The 16,019-nt window shown below is 34.8% G+C and overlaps 37 non-coding genes across 37 annotated transcripts; all 37 read left to right on the top strand.

Moving 5' to 3' along the window:
- Nucleotides 1-461: 461 nt before the first annotated feature.
- TRNAC-GCA (transfer RNA cysteine (anticodon GCA)) lies at nucleotides 462-533 on the top strand. The gene has a single exon. It is a non-coding gene; the product is annotated as a tRNA-Cys (tRNA).
- A 164-nt stretch (nucleotides 534-697) lies between these two features.
- TRNAC-GCA (transfer RNA cysteine (anticodon GCA)) lies at nucleotides 698-769 on the top strand. The gene has a single exon. It is a non-coding gene; the product is annotated as a tRNA-Cys (tRNA).
- A 641-nt stretch (nucleotides 770-1,410) lies between these two features.
- TRNAC-GCA (transfer RNA cysteine (anticodon GCA)) lies at nucleotides 1,411-1,482 on the top strand. Its single transcript has one exon. It is a non-coding gene; the product is annotated as a tRNA-Cys (tRNA).
- A 403-nt stretch (nucleotides 1,483-1,885) lies between these two features.
- Nucleotides 1,886-1,957, top strand: TRNAC-GCA (transfer RNA cysteine (anticodon GCA)). The gene has a single exon. It is a non-coding gene; the product is annotated as a tRNA-Cys (tRNA).
- An 878-nt stretch (nucleotides 1,958-2,835) lies between these two features.
- On the top strand, nucleotides 2,836-2,907 carry TRNAC-GCA (transfer RNA cysteine (anticodon GCA)). Its single transcript has one exon. It is a non-coding gene; the product is annotated as a tRNA-Cys (tRNA).
- Nucleotides 2,908-3,074: 167 nt separating this feature from the next.
- On the top strand, nucleotides 3,075-3,146 carry TRNAC-GCA (transfer RNA cysteine (anticodon GCA)). Its single transcript has one exon. It is a non-coding gene; the product is annotated as a tRNA-Cys (tRNA).
- A 640-nt stretch (nucleotides 3,147-3,786) lies between these two features.
- Nucleotides 3,787-3,858, top strand: TRNAC-GCA (transfer RNA cysteine (anticodon GCA)). The gene has a single exon. It is a non-coding gene; the product is annotated as a tRNA-Cys (tRNA).
- A 639-nt stretch (nucleotides 3,859-4,497) lies between these two features.
- Nucleotides 4,498-4,569, top strand: TRNAC-GCA (transfer RNA cysteine (anticodon GCA)). The gene has a single exon. It is a non-coding gene; the product is annotated as a tRNA-Cys (tRNA).
- Nucleotides 4,570-4,736: 167 nt separating this feature from the next.
- Nucleotides 4,737-4,808, top strand: TRNAC-GCA (transfer RNA cysteine (anticodon GCA)). Its single transcript has one exon. It is a non-coding gene; the product is annotated as a tRNA-Cys (tRNA).
- A 167-nt stretch (nucleotides 4,809-4,975) lies between these two features.
- TRNAC-GCA (transfer RNA cysteine (anticodon GCA)) lies at nucleotides 4,976-5,047 on the top strand. The gene has a single exon. It is a non-coding gene; the product is annotated as a tRNA-Cys (tRNA).
- A 402-nt stretch (nucleotides 5,048-5,449) lies between these two features.
- Nucleotides 5,450-5,521, top strand: TRNAC-GCA (transfer RNA cysteine (anticodon GCA)). Its single transcript has one exon. It is a non-coding gene; the product is annotated as a tRNA-Cys (tRNA).
- Nucleotides 5,522-5,688: 167 nt separating this feature from the next.
- TRNAC-GCA (transfer RNA cysteine (anticodon GCA)) lies at nucleotides 5,689-5,760 on the top strand. Its single transcript has one exon. It is a non-coding gene; the product is annotated as a tRNA-Cys (tRNA).
- Nucleotides 5,761-5,927: 167 nt separating this feature from the next.
- Nucleotides 5,928-5,999, top strand: TRNAC-GCA (transfer RNA cysteine (anticodon GCA)). The gene has a single exon. It is a non-coding gene; the product is annotated as a tRNA-Cys (tRNA).
- Nucleotides 6,000-6,643: 644 nt separating this feature from the next.
- On the top strand, nucleotides 6,644-6,715 carry TRNAC-GCA (transfer RNA cysteine (anticodon GCA)). Its single transcript has one exon. It is a non-coding gene; the product is annotated as a tRNA-Cys (tRNA).
- A 166-nt stretch (nucleotides 6,716-6,881) lies between these two features.
- Nucleotides 6,882-6,953, top strand: TRNAC-GCA (transfer RNA cysteine (anticodon GCA)). Its single transcript has one exon. It is a non-coding gene; the product is annotated as a tRNA-Cys (tRNA).
- A 627-nt stretch (nucleotides 6,954-7,580) lies between these two features.
- On the top strand, nucleotides 7,581-7,652 carry TRNAC-GCA (transfer RNA cysteine (anticodon GCA)). The gene has a single exon. It is a non-coding gene; the product is annotated as a tRNA-Cys (tRNA).
- Nucleotides 7,653-8,048: 396 nt separating this feature from the next.
- Nucleotides 8,049-8,120, top strand: TRNAC-GCA (transfer RNA cysteine (anticodon GCA)). Its single transcript has one exon. It is a non-coding gene; the product is annotated as a tRNA-Cys (tRNA).
- Nucleotides 8,121-8,522: 402 nt separating this feature from the next.
- Nucleotides 8,523-8,594, top strand: TRNAC-GCA (transfer RNA cysteine (anticodon GCA)). The gene has a single exon. It is a non-coding gene; the product is annotated as a tRNA-Cys (tRNA).
- Nucleotides 8,595-8,761: 167 nt separating this feature from the next.
- Nucleotides 8,762-8,833, top strand: TRNAC-GCA (transfer RNA cysteine (anticodon GCA)). The gene has a single exon. It is a non-coding gene; the product is annotated as a tRNA-Cys (tRNA).
- A 164-nt stretch (nucleotides 8,834-8,997) lies between these two features.
- Nucleotides 8,998-9,069, top strand: TRNAC-GCA (transfer RNA cysteine (anticodon GCA)). Its single transcript has one exon. It is a non-coding gene; the product is annotated as a tRNA-Cys (tRNA).
- Nucleotides 9,070-9,233: 164 nt separating this feature from the next.
- Nucleotides 9,234-9,305, top strand: TRNAC-GCA (transfer RNA cysteine (anticodon GCA)). Its single transcript has one exon. It is a non-coding gene; the product is annotated as a tRNA-Cys (tRNA).
- Nucleotides 9,306-9,472: 167 nt separating this feature from the next.
- On the top strand, nucleotides 9,473-9,544 carry TRNAC-GCA (transfer RNA cysteine (anticodon GCA)). Its single transcript has one exon. It is a non-coding gene; the product is annotated as a tRNA-Cys (tRNA).
- Nucleotides 9,545-10,095: 551 nt separating this feature from the next.
- Nucleotides 10,096-10,167, top strand: TRNAC-GCA (transfer RNA cysteine (anticodon GCA)). The gene has a single exon. It is a non-coding gene; the product is annotated as a tRNA-Cys (tRNA).
- Nucleotides 10,168-10,718: 551 nt separating this feature from the next.
- On the top strand, nucleotides 10,719-10,790 carry TRNAC-GCA (transfer RNA cysteine (anticodon GCA)). Its single transcript has one exon. It is a non-coding gene; the product is annotated as a tRNA-Cys (tRNA).
- A 168-nt stretch (nucleotides 10,791-10,958) lies between these two features.
- TRNAC-GCA (transfer RNA cysteine (anticodon GCA)) lies at nucleotides 10,959-11,030 on the top strand. The gene has a single exon. It is a non-coding gene; the product is annotated as a tRNA-Cys (tRNA).
- A 165-nt stretch (nucleotides 11,031-11,195) lies between these two features.
- TRNAC-GCA (transfer RNA cysteine (anticodon GCA)) lies at nucleotides 11,196-11,267 on the top strand. Its single transcript has one exon. It is a non-coding gene; the product is annotated as a tRNA-Cys (tRNA).
- A 164-nt stretch (nucleotides 11,268-11,431) lies between these two features.
- On the top strand, nucleotides 11,432-11,503 carry TRNAC-GCA (transfer RNA cysteine (anticodon GCA)). Its single transcript has one exon. It is a non-coding gene; the product is annotated as a tRNA-Cys (tRNA).
- A 403-nt stretch (nucleotides 11,504-11,906) lies between these two features.
- On the top strand, nucleotides 11,907-11,978 carry TRNAC-GCA (transfer RNA cysteine (anticodon GCA)). Its single transcript has one exon. It is a non-coding gene; the product is annotated as a tRNA-Cys (tRNA).
- A 407-nt stretch (nucleotides 11,979-12,385) lies between these two features.
- TRNAC-GCA (transfer RNA cysteine (anticodon GCA)) lies at nucleotides 12,386-12,457 on the top strand. Its single transcript has one exon. It is a non-coding gene; the product is annotated as a tRNA-Cys (tRNA).
- A 637-nt stretch (nucleotides 12,458-13,094) lies between these two features.
- Nucleotides 13,095-13,166, top strand: TRNAC-GCA (transfer RNA cysteine (anticodon GCA)). Its single transcript has one exon. It is a non-coding gene; the product is annotated as a tRNA-Cys (tRNA).
- Nucleotides 13,167-13,333: 167 nt separating this feature from the next.
- TRNAC-GCA (transfer RNA cysteine (anticodon GCA)) lies at nucleotides 13,334-13,405 on the top strand. Its single transcript has one exon. It is a non-coding gene; the product is annotated as a tRNA-Cys (tRNA).
- Nucleotides 13,406-13,812: 407 nt separating this feature from the next.
- TRNAC-GCA (transfer RNA cysteine (anticodon GCA)) lies at nucleotides 13,813-13,884 on the top strand. The gene has a single exon. It is a non-coding gene; the product is annotated as a tRNA-Cys (tRNA).
- A 164-nt stretch (nucleotides 13,885-14,048) lies between these two features.
- On the top strand, nucleotides 14,049-14,120 carry TRNAC-GCA (transfer RNA cysteine (anticodon GCA)). Its single transcript has one exon. It is a non-coding gene; the product is annotated as a tRNA-Cys (tRNA).
- Nucleotides 14,121-14,520: 400 nt separating this feature from the next.
- TRNAC-GCA (transfer RNA cysteine (anticodon GCA)) lies at nucleotides 14,521-14,592 on the top strand. The gene has a single exon. It is a non-coding gene; the product is annotated as a tRNA-Cys (tRNA).
- Nucleotides 14,593-14,994: 402 nt separating this feature from the next.
- On the top strand, nucleotides 14,995-15,066 carry TRNAC-GCA (transfer RNA cysteine (anticodon GCA)). The gene has a single exon. It is a non-coding gene; the product is annotated as a tRNA-Cys (tRNA).
- A 167-nt stretch (nucleotides 15,067-15,233) lies between these two features.
- Nucleotides 15,234-15,305, top strand: TRNAC-GCA (transfer RNA cysteine (anticodon GCA)). Its single transcript has one exon. It is a non-coding gene; the product is annotated as a tRNA-Cys (tRNA).
- Nucleotides 15,306-15,708: 403 nt separating this feature from the next.
- Nucleotides 15,709-15,780, top strand: TRNAC-GCA (transfer RNA cysteine (anticodon GCA)). The gene has a single exon. It is a non-coding gene; the product is annotated as a tRNA-Cys (tRNA).
- The last annotated feature ends 239 nt before the right edge of the window (nucleotides 15,781-16,019 follow it).

A 16,019-nucleotide genomic window follows, 5' to 3' on the forward strand; every position in this document is an offset into this window, starting at 1 on the left:
ATGAACAATTTAAGCACATTATGACGTAATTTTAAAATTGTATCAGTAGTTATTTTCTTATATTTATTTTAAAGATGTGGGGATATAGCTTAGTGGTAGAGCATTCGACTGCAGATCGAGAGGTCCCGGGTGTCCCCTTTAATTTTAATGTTGTATATTAGCACAAATAAACCCCTTGTATTCATATCATTCACTCTATGCCGAACAACACTTCATTTTGTTTATGTATGAACAATTTAAGCACATTTTTTACGTACTTTCAAAATAGTATCAGTGGTTATTTCCCTATATTTATTTTAAACATGTGGGGATATAGCTCAAATAAACCCCTTGTATTCATATCATTCACTCTATGCCGAACAACACTTCATTTTGTTTATGTATGAACAATTTAAGCACATTTTTTACGTAATTTCAAAACAGTATCAGTCGTTATTTTCCGATATTTATTTTAAACATGTGGGGATATAGCTCAGTGGTAGAGCATTCGACTGCAGATCGAGAGGTCCCTGGTTCGAACCCGGGTGTCCCCTTCTATTTTAATGTTATGCATTTGCCAACATAAAACACTTGTGTCCAGATCATTCACTCTATCCTAAACACTTTATTTTGTTAATGCATGAACAATTCAAGCACATTATGACGTAATTTCAAAATAGTATCAGTCGTTATTTTTCTACATTTATTTTAATCATGTGGGGATATAGCTCAGTAGTAGAGCATTCGACTGCAGATCGAGAGGTACCTGGTTCGAACCCGGGTGTCCCCTTCTATTTTAATGTTATATATTAGCCAACATAAAACACTTGTGTCCAGATCATTCACTCTATGCCTAAACGCTTCATTTTGTTTATGTATGAACAATTTAAGCACATTATGACGTAATTTTAAAATTGTATCAGTAGTTATTTTCCTATATTTATTTTAAAGATGTGGTGATATAGCTCAGTTGTAGAGCTCGACTGCAGATCGAGAGGTCCTCGGTTTAAACCCGGGTGTTCCCTTCTATTTTAATGTTATACATTAGCCAACATAAAACACTTGTATCCATATCATTCACTCTATGCCTACCAACACTTCAGTTTGTTCATGTATGAACAATTTAAGCACATTTTTACGTAATTTCAAAATAGTATTAGTCGCTATTTACCTATATTTAGTTTAAACATGTGGGGATATAGCTCAGTGATAGAGCATTCGACTGCAGATCGAGAGGTACCTGGTTTGAACCCGGGTGTCCCCTTTAATTTTAATGTTATATATTAGCACAAATAAACCCCTTGTATCCATATCATTCACTGTATGCGTAACAACACTTCATTTTATTTATGCATGAACAATTTAAGCACATTATGACGTAATTTCAAAATAATATCAGTCGTTATTTTTCTATAATTATTTTAAACATGTGGGGATATAGCTCAGTGGTAGAGTATTCGACTGCAGATCGAGAGGTCCCTGGTTCGAACCCGGGTGTCCCCTTCTATTTAAATGTTATATATTAGCCAACATAAAACACTTGTGTCCAGATCTTTCACTCTATGCCTAAACACTTCACTTTGTTTATGTATGAACAATTTAAGCACATTATGACGTAATTTCAAAATCGTATCAGTCGTTATTTTTCTATATTTATTTTAAACTTGTGGGGATATAGCTCAGTGGTAGAGCTCGACTGCAGATCGAGAGGTCCTCGGTTTAAACCCGGGTGTCCCCTTCAATTTTTATGTTATACATTAACCAACATAAAACACTTGTGTCCAGATCATTCACTCTATGCGTAACAACACTTCAGTATGTTTATGTATGAACAATTTAAGCACATTTTTACGTAATTTCAAAATAGTATCAGTCGTTATTTTCCTATATTTATTTTTAAACATGAGGGGATATAGCTCAGTGGTAGAGCATTCGACTGCAGATCGAGAGGTCCCTGGATTGAACCCGGGTGTCCCCTTTAATTTTAATGTAATATATTAGCACAGATAAAACCCTTGTATCTATATCATTCACTGTATGCGTAACAACACTTCATTTTATTTATGTATGAACAATTTAAGCACATTATGACGTAATTTTAAAATAGTATCAGTCGTTATTTTTCTATATTTATTTTAAACATGTGGGAATATACCTTAGTGGTAGAGCATTCGACTGCAGATCGAGAGGTCCCTGGTTCGAACCCGGGTGTCCTATTCTATTTTAATGTTATGCATTAGCGAACATAAAACACTTGTGTCCAGATCATTCACTCTATGTCAAAACACTTCATTTTGTTTATGTATTAAAAATGTAAGCACAATTTGACGTAATTTTAAAATTGTATCATTAGTTATTTTTCTATATTTATTTTAAACATGTGGGGATATAGCTCAGTGGTAGAGCTCGACTGCAGATCGAGAGGTCCGTGGTTCGAACCCGGGTGTCCCCTTCTATTTTAATGATATATATTAGCCAACATAAAACACTTGTGTCCAGATCATTCACTCTATGCCTAAACGCTTCATTTTGTTTATGTATGAACAATTTAAGCACATTATGACGTAATTTTAAAATTGTATCAGTAGTTATTTTCCTATATTTATTTTAAAGATGTGAGGATATAGCTCAGTGGTAGAGCATTCGACTGCAGATCGAGAGGTCCTCGGTTTAAACCCGGGTGTCCCCTTCTATTTTAATGTTATACATTAGCCAACATAAAACACTTGTATCCATATCATTCACTCTATGCCTACCAACACTTCAGTTTGTTCATGTATGAACAATTTAAGCACATTTTTACGTAATTTCAAAATAGTATTAGTCGTTATTTACCTATATTTAGTTTAAACATGTGGGGATATAGCTCAGTGATAGAGCATTCGACTGCAGATCGGGAGGTCCCTGGTTTGAACCCGGGTGTCCCCTTTAATTTTAATGTTATATATTAGCACAAATAAACCCCTTGTATCCATATCATTCACTGTATGCGTAACAACACTTCATTTTATTTATGCATGAACAATTTAAGCACATTATGACGTAATTTCAAAATAATATCAGTCGTTATTTTTCTATAATTATTTTAAACATGTGGGGATATAGCTCAGTGGTAGAGCATTCGACTGCAGATCGAGAGGTCCCTGGTTCGAACCCGGGTGTCCCCTTCTATTTTAATGTTATATATTAGCCAACATAAAACACTTGTGTCCAGATCTTTCACTCTATGCCTAAACACTTCATTTTGTTTATGTATGAATAATTTAAGCACATTATGACGTAATTTCAAAATTGTATCAGTAGTTATTTTCCTATATTTATTTTAAAGATGTGGGGATATAGCTCAGTGGTAGAGCTCGACTGCAGATCGAGAGGTCCTCGGTTTAAACCCGGGTGTCCCCTTCTATTTTAATGTTATACATTAGCCAACATAAAACACTTGTATCCATATCATTCACTCTATGCCTACCAACACTTCAGTTTGTTCATGTATGAACAATTTAAGCACATTATGACGTAATTTCAAAATCGTATCAGTCGTTATTTTTCTATATTTATTTTAAACTTGTGGGGATATAGCTCAGTGGTAGAGCTCGACTGCAGATCGAGAGGTCCTCGGTTTAAACCCGGGTGTCCCCTTCAATTTTTATGTTATACATTAGCCAACATAAAACACTTGTGTCCAGATCATTCACTCTATGCGTAACAACACTTCAGTATGTTTATGTATGAACAATTTAAGCACATTTTTACGTAATTTCAAAATAGTATCAGTCGTTATTTTCCTATATTTATTTTTAAACATGAGGGGATATAGCTCAGTGGTAGAGCATTCGACTGCAGATCGAGAGGTCCCTGGTTTAAACCCGGGTGTCCCCTTTAATTTTAATGTAATATATTAGCACAGATAAACCCCTTGTATCTATATCATTCACTGTATGCGTAACAACACTTCATTTTATTTATGTATGAACAATTTAAGCACATTATGACGTAATTTTAAAATACTATCAGTCGTTATTTTTCTATATTTATTTTAAACATGTGGGAATACACCTTAGTGGTAGAGCATTCGACTGCAGATCGAGAGGTCCCTGGTTCGAACCCGGGTGTCCTCTTCTATTTTAATGTTATGCATTAGCGAACATAAAACACTTGTGTCCAGATCATTCACTCTATGTCAAAACACTTCATTTTGTTTATGTATTAAAAATGTAAGCACAATTTGACGTAATTTTAAAATTGTATCATTAGTTATTTTTCTATATTTATTTTAAACTTGTGGGGATATAGCTCAGTGGTAGAGCTCGACTGCAAATCGAGAGGTCCTTGGTTCGAACCCGGGTGTCCCCTTCTATTTTAATGTTATATATTAGCCAACATAAAACACTTGTGTCCAGATCATTCACTCTATGCCTAAACGCTTCATTTTGTTTATGTATGAACAATTTAAGCACATTATGACGTAATATTAAAATTGTATCAGTAGTTATTTTCCTATATTTATTTTAAAGATGTGGGGATATAGCTCAGTGGTAGAGCATTCGACTGCAGATCGAGAGGTCCTCGGTTTAAACCCGGGTGTCCCCTTCTATTTTAATGTTATACATTAGCCAACATAAAACACTTGTATCCATATCATTCACTCTATGCCTACCAACACTTCAGTTTGTTCATGTATGAACAATTTAAGCACATTTTTACGTAATTTCAAAATAGTATTAGTCGTTATTTACCTATATTTAGTTTAAACATGTGGGGATATAGCTCAGTGATAGAGCATTCGACTGCAGATCGAGAGGTCCCTGGTTTGAACCCGGGTGTCCCCTTTAATTTTAATGTTATATATTAGCACAAATAAACCCCTTGTATCCATATCATTCACTGTATGCGTAACAACACTTCATTTTATTTATGCATGAACAATTTAAGCACATTATGACGTAATTTCAAAATCGTATCAGTCGTTATTTACCTATATTTAGTTTAAACATGTGGGGATATAGCTCAGTGGTAGAGCATTCGACTGCAGATCGAGAGGTACCTGGTTCGAACCCGGGTGTCCCCTTCTATTTTAATGTTATATATTAGCCAACATAAAACACTTGTGTCCATATCTTTCACTCTATGCCTAAACACTTCATTTTGTTTATGTATGAATAATTTAAGCACATTATGACGTAATTTCAAAATTGTATCAGTAGTTATTTTCCTATATTTATTTTAAAGATGTGGGGATATAGCTCAGTGGTAGAGCTCGACTTCAGATCGAGAGGTCCTCGGTTTAAACCCGGGTGTCCCCTTCTATTTTAATGTTATACATTAGCCAACATAAAACACTTGTATCCATATCATTCACTCTATGCCTACCAACACTTCAGTTTGTTCATGTATGAACAATTTAAGCACATTTTTACGTAATTTCAAAATAGTATTAGTCGTTATTTACCTATATTTAGTTTAAACATGTGGGGATATAGCTCAGTGATAGAGCATTCGACTGCAGATCGAGAGGTCCCTGGTTTGAACCCGGGTGTCCCCTTTAATTTTAATGTTATATATTAGCACAAATAAACCCCTTGTATCCATATCATTCACTGTATGCGTAACAACACTTCATTTTGTTTATGCATGAACAATTTAAGCACATTATGACGTAATTTCAAAATAATATCAGTCGTTATTTTTCTATAATTATTTTAAACATGTGGGGATATAGCTCAGTGGTAGAGCATTCGACTGCAGATCGAGAGGTCCCTGGTTCGAACCCGGGTGTCCCCTTCTATTTTAATGTTATATATTAGCCAACATAAAACACTTGTGTCCAGATCTTTCACTCTATGCGTAACAACACTTCAGTATGTTTATGTAGGAACAATTTAAGCACATTATGACGTAATTTCAAAATCGTATCAGTCGTTATATTTCTATATTTATTTTAAATTTGTGGGGATATAGCTCAGTGGTAGAGCATTCGACTGCAGATCGAGAGGTCCCTGGTTTGAACCCGGGTGTCCCCTTTAATTTTAATGTTATATATTAGCACAAATAAACCCCTTGTATCCATATCATTCACTGTATGCGTAACAACACTTCATTTTGTTTATGCATGAACAATTTAAGCACATTATGACGTAATTTCAAAATAATATCAGTCGTTATTTTTCTATAATTAATTTAAACATGTGGGGATATAGCTCAGTGGTAGAGCATTCTACTGCAGATTGAGAGGTCCCTGGTTCGAACCCGGGAGTACCCTTTTATTTTAATGTTATATATTAGCCAACAAAAAACACTTGTGTCCAGATCTTTCACTCTATGCGTAACAACACTTCAGTATGTTTATGTAGGAACAATTTAAGCACATTATGACGTAATTTCAAAATCGTATCAGTCGTTATATTGCTATATTTATTTTAAACTTGTGGGGATATAGCTCAGTGGTAGAGCTCGACTGCAGATCGAGAGGTCCTCGGTTTAAACCTGGGTGTCCCCTTCAATTTTTATGTTATACATTAGCCAACATAAAACACTTTTGTCCAGATCATTCACTCTATGCGTAACAACACTTCAGTATGTTTATGTATGAACAATTTAAGCACATTTTTACGTAATTTCAAAATAGTATCAGTCGTTATTTTCCTATATTTATTTTTAAACATGAGGGGATATAGCTCAGTGGTAGAGCATTCGACTGCAGATCGAGAGGTCCCTGGTTTGAACCCGGGTGTCCCCTTTAATTTTATTGTTATATATTAGCACAAAAAAACCCCTTGTATCCATATCATTCACTGTATGCGTAACAACACTTCAGTATGTTTATGTATGAACAATTTAAGCACATTTTACGTAATTTCAAAATAGTATCAGTCGTTATTTTCCTATATTAATTTTAGACATGTCGGGATATAGCTCAGTGGTAGAGCATTCGACTGCAGATCGAGAGGTCCCTGGTTCGAACCCGGGTGTCCCCTTCTATTTTAATGTTATGCATTAGCGAACATAAAACACTTGTGTCCAGATCATTCACTCTATGTCAAAACACTTCATTTTGTTTATGTATTAAAAATGTAAGCACAATTTGACGTAATTTTAAAATTGTATCATTAGTTATTTTTCTATATTTATTTTAAACTTGTGGGGATATAGCTCAGTGGTAGAGCTCGACTGCAGATCGAGAGGTCCTCGGTTTAAACCCGGGTGTCCCCTTCTATTTTTATGTTATACATTAGCCAACATAAACACTTGTGTCCGTATCATTCACTCTATGCCTAAACACTTCATTTTGTTTATGTATGAACAATTTAAGCACATTATGACGTAATTTTAAAATTGTATCAGTAGTTATTTTCTTATATTTATTTTAAAGATGTGGGGATATAGCTTAGTGGTAGAGCATTCGACTGCAGATCGAGAGGTCCCGGGTGTCCCCTTTAATTTTAATGTTGTATATTAGCACAAATAAACCCCTTGTATTCATATCATTCACTCTATGCCGAACAGCACTTCATTTTGTTTATGTATGAACAATTTAAGCACATTTTTTACGAAATTTCAAAATAGTATCAGTCGTTATTTTCCTATATTTATTTTAAACATGTGGGGATATAGCTCAGTGGTAGAGCATTCGACTGCAGATCGAGAGGTCCCTGGTTTGAACCCGGGTGTCCCCTGTTATTTTAATGTTATACATTAGCCAACATAAAACACTTGTGTCCAGATCATTCCCTCTATGCCCATCAAAACTTCATTTTGTTTATGTATGAACAATTTAAGCACATCTTTAGGTAATTTCAAAATAGTATCAGTCGTTATTTTCCTGTATATAGTTTAAATATCTGGGGGATATAGCTCAGTGGTAGAGCATTCGACTGCAGATCGAGAGGTCCCGGGTGTCCCCTTTAATTTTAATGTTGTATATTAGCACAAATAAACCCCTTGTATTCATATCATTCACTCTATGCCGAACAACACTTCATTTTGTTTATGTATGAACAATTTAAGCACATTTTTTACGTAATTTCAAAATCGTATCAGTCGTTATTTACCTATATTTAGTTTAAACATGTGGTGATATAGCTCAGTGGTAGAGCATTCGACTGCAGATCGAGAGGTACCTGGTTCGAACCCGGGTGTCCCCTTCTATTTTAATGTTATATATTAGCCAACATAAAACACTTGTGTCCAGATCTTTCACTCTATGCCTAAACACTTCATTTTGTTTATGTATGAATAATTTAAGCACATTATGACGTAATTTCAAAATTGTATCAGTAGTTATTTTCCTATATTTATTTTAAAGATGTGGGGATATAGCTCAGTGGTAGAGCTCGACTGCAGATCGAGAGGTCCTCGGTTTAAACCCGGGTGTCCCCTTCTATTTTAATGTTATACATTAGCCAACATAAAACACTTGTATCCATATCATTCACTCTATGCCTACCAACACTTCAGTTTGTTCATGTATGAACAATTTAAGCAAATTTTTACGTAATTTCAAAATAGTATTAGTCGTTATTTACCTATATTTAGTTTAAACATGTGGGGATATAGCTCAGTGATAGAGCATTCGACTGCAGATCGAGAGGTCCCTGGTTTGAACCCGGGTGTCCCCTTTAATTTTAATGTTATATATTAGCACAAATAAACCCCTTGTATCCATATCATTCACTGTATGCGTAACAACACTTCATTTTATTTATGCATGAACAATTTAAGCACATTATGACGTAATTTCAAAATCGTATCAGTCGTTATTTACCTATATTTAGTTTAAACATGTGGGGATATAGCTCAGTGGTAGAGCATTCGACTGCAGATCGAGAGGTCCCTGGTTCGAACCCGGGTGTCCCCTTCTATTTTAATGTTATGCATTTGCCAACATAAAACACTTGTGTCCAGATCATTCACTCTATCCTAAACACTTTATTTTGTTAATGCATGAACAATTCAAGCACATTATGACGTAATTTCAAAATAGTATCAGTCGTTATTTTTCTACATTTATTTTAATTATGTGGGGATATAGCTCAGTGGTAGAGCATTCGACTGCAGATCGAGAGGTCCCTGGTTCGAACCCGGGTGTCCCTTTCTATTTTAATGTTATATATTAGCCAACATAAAACACTTGTGTCCAGATCATTCACTCTATGCTTAAACGCTTCATTTTGTTTATGATGAACAATTTAAGCACATTATGACGTAATTTTAAAATTGTATCAGTAGTTATTTTTCTATATTTATTTTAAACATGTGGGGATATAGCTCAGTGGTAGAGCATTGGACTGCAGATCGAGAGGTCCCTGGTTTGAACCCGGGTGTCCCCTTTAATTTTAATGTTATATATTAGCAGAAATAAACCCCTTTTATCCATATCATTCACTGTATACGTAACAACACTTCGTTTTATTTATGTATGAACAATTTAAGCACATTATGACGTAATTTCAAAATAGTATTAGTCGTTATTTTTCTATATTTATTTTAAACATGTGGGGATATAGCTCAGTGGTAGAGCATTCGACTGCAGATCGAGAGGTCCCTGGTCCGAACCCGGGTGTCCCCTTCTATTATAATGTTATATATTAGCCAACATAAAACACTTGTATCCATATCATTCCCTCTATGCCCATCAAAACTTCATTTTGTTTATGTATGAACAATTTAAGCACATTTTTACGTAATTTCAAAATATTATCAGTCGTTATTTTCCTGTATATAGTTTAAATATCTGGGGGATATAGCTCAGTGGTAGAGCTTTCGACTGCTGATCGAGAGGTCCCGGGTGTCCCCTTTAATTTTAATGTTGTATATTAGCACAAATAAACCCCTTGTATTTATATCATTCACTCTATGCCGAACAACACTTCATTTTGTTTATGTATGAACTATTAAAGCACATTTTTTACGTACTTTCAAAATAGTATCAGTCGTTATTTTCCTATATTTATTTTAAACATGTGGGGATATAGCTCAAATAAACCCCTTGTATTCATATCATTTACTCTATGCCGAACAACACTTCATTTTGTTTATGTATGAACAATTTAAGCACATTTTTTATGTAATTTCAAAATAGTATCAGTCGTTATTTCCCGATATTTATTTTAAACATGTGGGGATATAGCTCAGTGGTAGAGCATTTGACTGCAGATCGAGAGGTCCCTGGTCCGAACCCGGGTGTCCCCTTCTATTATAATGTTATATATTAGCCAACATAAAACACTTGTATCCATATCATTCCCTCTATGCCCATCAAAACTTCATTTTGTTTATGTATGAACAATTTAAGCACATTTTTACGTAATTTCAAAATATTATCAGTCGTTATTTTCCTGTATATAGTTTAAATATCTGGGGGATATAGCTCAGTGGTAGAGCTTTCGACTGCTGATCGAGAGGTCCCGGGTGTCCCCTTTAATTTTAATGTTGTATATTAGCACAAATAAACCCCTTGTATTCATATCATTCACTCTATGCCGAACAACACTTCATTTTGTTTATGTATGAACAATTTAAGCACATTTTTTACGTACTTTCAAAATAGTATCAGTGGTTATTTCCCTATATTTATTTTAAACATGTGGGGATATAGCTCAAATAAACCCCTTGTATTCATATCATTCACTCTATGCCGAACAACACTTCATTTTGTTTATGTATGAACAATTTAAGCACATTTTTTACGTAATTTCAAAACAGTATCAGTCGTTATTTTCCGATATTTATTTTAAACATGTGGGGATATAGCTCAGTGGTAGAGCATTCGACTGCAGATCGAGAGGTACCTGGTTCAAACCCGGGTGTCCTCTTTAATTTTAATGTTGTATATTAGTACAAATAAACCCCATGGATTCATATCATTCACTCTATGCCGAACAACACTTCATTTTGTTTATGTATGAACAATTTAAGCACAGTTTATACGTAATTTCAATATAGTGTCAGTCGTTATTTTCCTATATTTATTTCAAACATGTGGGGTTATAGCTCAGTGGTAGAGCATTCGACTGCAGATCAAGAGGTCCATGGTTCGAACCCGGGTGTCCCCTTCTATTTTAATGTTATATATTAGCCAACATAAAACACTTGTGTCCAGATCTTTCACTCTATGCCTAAACACTTCATTTTGTTTATGCATGAACAATTCAAGCACATTATGACGTAATTTCAAAATAGTATCAGTCGTTATTTTTCTACATTTATTTTAATCATGTGGGGATATAGCTCAGTGGTAGAGCATTCGACTGCAGATCGAGAGGTCCCTGGTTCGAACCCGGGTGTCCCTTTCTATTTTAATGTTATATATTAGCCAACATAAAACACTTGTGTCCAGATCATTCACTCTATGCCTAAACGCTTCATTTTGTTTATGATGAACAATTTAAGCACATTTTTACGTAATTTTAAAATTGTATCAGTAGTTATTTTTCTATATTTATTTTAAACATGTGGGGATATAGCTCAGTGGTAGAGCATTCGACTGCAGATCGAGAGGTCCCTGGTTTGAACCCGGGTGTCCCCTTTAATTTTAATGTTATATATTAGCAGAAATAAACCCCTTGTATCCATATCATTCACTGTATGCGTAACAACACTTCATTTTATTTATGTATGAACAATTTAAGCACATTATGACGTAATTTCAAAATAGTATTAGTCGTTATTTTTCTATATTTATTTTAAACATGTGGTGTTATAGCTCAGTGGTAGAGCATTCGACTGCAGATCGAGAGGTCCCTGGTTCGAACCCGGCTGTCCCCTTCTATTTTAATGTTATGCATTTGCCAACATAAAACACTTGTGTCCAGATCATTCACTCTATCCTAAACGCTTCATTTTGTTTATGTATGAACAATTTAAGCACATTATGACGTAATTTCAAAATAGTATCAGTCGTTATTGTTCTATATTTATTTTATACATGTGGGGATATAGCTCAGTGGTAGAGCATTCGACTGCAGATCGAGAGGTCCCTGGTTCGAACCCGGGTGTCCCCTTCTATTTTAATGTTATATATTAGCCAACATAAAACACTTGTATCCATATCATTCACTCTATGCCTCCCAACACTTCATTTTGTTCATGTATGAGCAATTTAAGAACATTTTTACGTAATTTCAAAATAGTATTAGTCGTTATTTACCTATATTTAGTTTAAACATGTGGGGATATAGCTCAGTGGTAGAGCATTCGACTGCAGATCGACAGGTCCCTGTTTCAAACCCGGGTGTCCTCTTTAATTTTAATGTTGTATATTAGTACAAATAAACCCCATGTATTCATATCATTCACTCTATGCCGAACAACACTTCATTTTGTTTATGTATGAACAATTTAAGCACAGTTTATACGTAATTTCAATATAGTGTCAGTCGTTATTTTCCTATATTTATTTTAAACATGTGGGGATATAGCTCAGTGGTAGAGCATTCGACTGCAGATCGAGAGGTCCCTGGTTCGAACCCGGGTGTCCCCTTCTATTTAAATGTTATTCATTTGCCAACATAAAACACTTGTGTCCAGATCATTCACTCTATCCTAAACACTTTATTTTGTTAATGCATGAACAATTCAAGCACATTATGACGTAATTTCAAAATAGTATCAGTCGTTATTTTTCTACATTTATTTTAATCATGTGGGGATATAGCTCAGTGGTCGAGCATTCGACGGCAGATCGAGAGGTCCCTGGTTCGAACCCGGGTGTCCCTTTCTATTTTAATGTTATATATTAGCCAATATAAAACACTTGTGTCCAGATCATTCACTCTATGCCTAAACGCTTCATTTTGTTTATGATGAACAATTTAAGCACATTATGACGTAATTTTAAAATTGTATCAGTAGTTATTTTTCTATATTTATTTTAAACATGTGGAGATATAGCTCAGTAGTAGAGCTCGACTGCAGATCGAGAGGTCCTCGGTTTAAACCCGGGTGTCCCCTTCTATTTTAATGTTATACATTAGCCAACATAAAACACTTGTATCCATATCATTCACTCTATGCCTACCAACACTTCAGTTTGTTCATGTATGAACAATTTAAGCACATTTTTACGTAATTTCAAAATAGTATTAGTCGTTATTTACCTATATTTAGTTTAAACATGTGGGGATATAGCTCAGTGATAGAGCATTCGACTGCAGATTGAGAGGTCCCTGGTTTGAACCCGGGTGTCCCCTTTAATTTTAATGTTATATATTAGCACAAATAAACCCCTTGTATCCATATCATTCACTGTATGCGTTACAACACTTCATTTTATTTATGCATGAACAATTTAAGCACATTATGACGTAATTTCAAAATTATATCAGTCGTTATTTTTCTATAATTATTTTAAACATGTGGGGATATAGCTCAGTGGTAGAGCATTCGACTGCAGATCAAGAGGTCCCTGGTTCGAACCCGGGTGTCCCCTTCTATTTTAATGTTATATATTAGCCAACATAAAACACTTGTATCCATATCATTCACTCTATGCCTACCAACACTTCATTTTGTTCATGTATGAGCAATTTAAGAACATTTTTACGTAATTTCAAAATAGTATTAGTCGTTATTTACCTATATTTAGTTTAAACATGTGGGGTTATAGCTCAGTGGTAGAGCATTCGACTGCAGATCGACAGGTCCCTGGTTCAAACCCGGGTGTCCACTTTAATTTTAATGTTGTATATTAGTACAAATAAACCCCATGTATTCATATCATTCACTCTATGCCGAACAACACTTCATTTTGTTTATGTATGAACAATTTAAGCACAGTTTATACGTAATTTCAATATAGTGTCAGTCGTTATTTTCCTATATTTATTTTAAACATGTGGGGATATAGCTCAGTGGTAGAGCATTCGACTGCAGGTCGAGAGGTCCCTGGTTGGAACCCGGGTGTCCCCTTCTATTTTAATGTTATGCATTTGCCAACATAAAACACTTGTGTCCAGATAATTCACTCTATCCTAAACACTTTATTTTGTTAATGCATGAACAATTCAAGCACATTATGACGTAATTTCAAAATAGTATCAGTCGTTATTTTTCTACATTTATTTTAATCATGTGGGGATATTGCTCAGTGGTAGAGCATTCGACTGCAGATCGAGAGGTCCCTGGTTCGAACCCGGGTGTCCCTTTCTATTTTAATGTTATATATTAGCCAACATAAAACACTTGTGTCCAGATCATTCACTCTATGCCTAAACCCTTCATTTTGTTTATGATGAACAATTTAAGCACATTATGACGTAATTTTAAAATTGTATCAGTAGTTATTTTTCTATATTTATTTTAAACATGTGGGGATATAGCTCAGTGGTAGAGCATTGGACTGCAGATCGAGATGTCCCTGGTTCGAACGCCGGTGTCCCCTTCTATTTTAATGTTATGCATTTGCCAACATAAAACACTTGTGTCCAGATCATTCACTCTATCATAAACGCTTCATTTTGTTTATGTATGAACAATTTAAGCACATTATGACGTAATTTCATAATAGTATCAGTCGTTATTTTTCTACATTTTTTTAAATCATGTTGGGATATAGCTCAGTGGTAGAGCATTCGACTGCAGATCGAGAGGTCCCTGGTTCGAACCCGGGTGTCCCCTTCTACTTTAATGTTATATATTAGCCAACATAAAACACTTGTGTCCAGATCTTACACTCTATGCCTAAACACTTCATTTTGTTTATGTATGAACAATTAAGCACATTATGACGTAATTTCAAAATCGTATCAGTCGTTATTTATCTATATTTATTTTAAACTTGTGGGGATATAGCTCAGTGGTAGAGCTCGACTGCAGATCGAGAGGTCCTCGGTTTAAACCCGGGTGTCCCCTTCAATTTTTATGTTATACATTAGCCAACATTAAACACTTGTGTCCAGATCATTCACTCTATGCGTAACAACACTTCAGTATGTTTATGTATGAACAATTTAAGCACATTTTTACGTAATTTCAAAATAGTATCAGTCGTTATTTTCCTATATTTATTTTTAAACATGAGGGGATATAGCTCAGTGGTAGAGCATTCGACTGCAGATCGAGAGGTCCCTGGTTTGAACCCGGGCGTCCCCTTTAATTTTAATGTAATATATTAGCACAGATAAACCCCTTGTATCTATATCATTCACTGTATGCGTAACAACACTTCATTTTGTTTGTGTATGAATAATTTAAGCACATTATGACGTAATTTCAAAATCGTATCAGTCGTTATTTTTCTATATTTATTTTAAACTTGTGGGGATATAGCTCAGTGGTAGAGCATTCGACTGCAGATCGAGAGGTCCCTGGTTCGAACCCGGGTGTCCCCTTCTACTTTAATGTTATATATTAGCCAACATAAAACACTTGTGTCCAGATCTTTCACTCTATGCCTAAACACTTCATTTTGTTTATGTATGAACAATTTAAGCACATTATGACGTAATTTCAAAATCGTATCAGTCGTTATTTATCTATATTTATTTTAAACTTGTGGGGATATAGCTCAGTGGTAGAGCTCGACTGCAGATCGAGAGGTCCTCGGTTTAAACCCGGGTGTCCCCTTCAATTTTTATGTTATACATTAGCCAACATAAAACACTTGTGTCCAGATCATTCACTCTATGCGTAACAACACCTCAGTATGTTTATGTATGAACAATTTAAGCACATTTTTACGTAATTTCAAAATAGTATCAGTCGTTATTTTCCTATATTTATTTTTAAACATGAGGGGATGTAGCTCAGTGGCAGAGCATTCGACTGCAGATCGAGAGGTCCCTGGTTTGAACCCGGGCGTCCCCTTTAATTTTAATGTAATATATTAGCACAGATAAACCCCTTGTATCTATATCATTCACTGTATGCGTAACAACACTTCATTTTGTTTGTGTATGAATAATTTAAGCACATTATGACGTAATTTCAAAATCGTATCAGTCGTTATTTTTCTATATTTATTTTAAACTTGTGGGGATATAGCTCAGTGGTAGAGCTCGACTGCAGATCGAGAGGTCCTCGGTTTAAACCCGGGTGTCCCCTTC

Source organism: Saccoglossus kowalevskii, chromosome 2 (assembly GCF_978046115.1).
Source record: "Saccoglossus kowalevskii chromosome 2, keSacKowa6.1, whole genome shotgun sequence".
NCBI classification, from domain to species: Eukaryota; Metazoa; Hemichordata; class Enteropneusta; family Harrimaniidae; genus Saccoglossus; species Saccoglossus kowalevskii.